Raw genomic sequence first — 1039 nt, forward strand, 5'->3', positions numbered from 1 at the left:
TTTGTGTGTTTTTTTTTTTTTTTCACGGTAATTGAGCACATCTTGAATGTGTGTAAAACCTACAGCTCCAAGAGTCCTTAAGCATCCCAAGGTCAGGACCAAGTCTAGAGCACAGTGCCAACAGTTCTTGATTGTATGTTATCTTTGTCCATTCGGCTTGATTTAGAATTACCTAGAAGATTGAGGCATACCCCTGTGTGTCTGCTGAGGTGTTTCAGGAGAGGATTAACTGCCCTGGATTAACTGGAGAGGATTAACTGAATTCTTGGTCTGAATGTGGGTGGCTCCATTCCATGGATCGAAGGATTATTATTTTTTTTTCCTGAGAAAGTTTCTCCATGTAGCTCTGACTGTCCTGGAACTTGATCTGTAGACCAGGCTGGCTCAAATTCAGATCTCTGCCTGCCTCTATCTTCCATGTTCTGACATTAAAGATGTGCACCACCACCATCCAGCTGGGCATACAGTATAAAAGAGGAAAAAGAGAAAACAAATAGTGTGTTGGCACCCCCCCCCTCTTTGCTTTTTGAAAAGCTGAATAGGGAATTAGATATGAGCCACCATATCCTGACTTTTTTTCCTTTTTTTTTTTGTTGTTTGTTTGTTTTTAAACAGTGTAACAGCCCTGGATGTCCTGGATCTCACTTTGTAGACCAGGCTAATCTTGAACTCAGAGATTCTCCTGTCTCTGCCTCCTGAGTGCTAGGATTAAAGACATGTACCACCATGCCCAGCTTATTTTTTTATACGCCCTTCTCCCCTCTGTGTGTGTGATCTTTGTGCTTGAGTATATGATGTGTGAGCATACATTTGTGTTTGTGAATGCAGGTAAGTGCATGGTATATGCTGTTGTGTATGTTGTGGGTCCAAGACTCCAAATCAACCTGACCAGACACAAAAGTTCTGCCAAGAAAGATTTATTACCAGGCAGCATTACAGAAACTGATCGATCAGGGATCACAGCACAGACTCGAACTGACTGCGTCCCAGAACATCCATTTAAACAAGTATTTAAGCACAAAACCCACAAATACCTGTG

This window comes from Microtus ochrogaster, chromosome 18 (assembly GCF_000317375.1).
Source record: "Microtus ochrogaster isolate Prairie Vole_2 chromosome 18, MicOch1.0, whole genome shotgun sequence".
In the NCBI taxonomy this organism is placed as follows: domain Eukaryota; kingdom Metazoa; phylum Chordata; class Mammalia; order Rodentia; family Cricetidae; genus Microtus; species Microtus ochrogaster.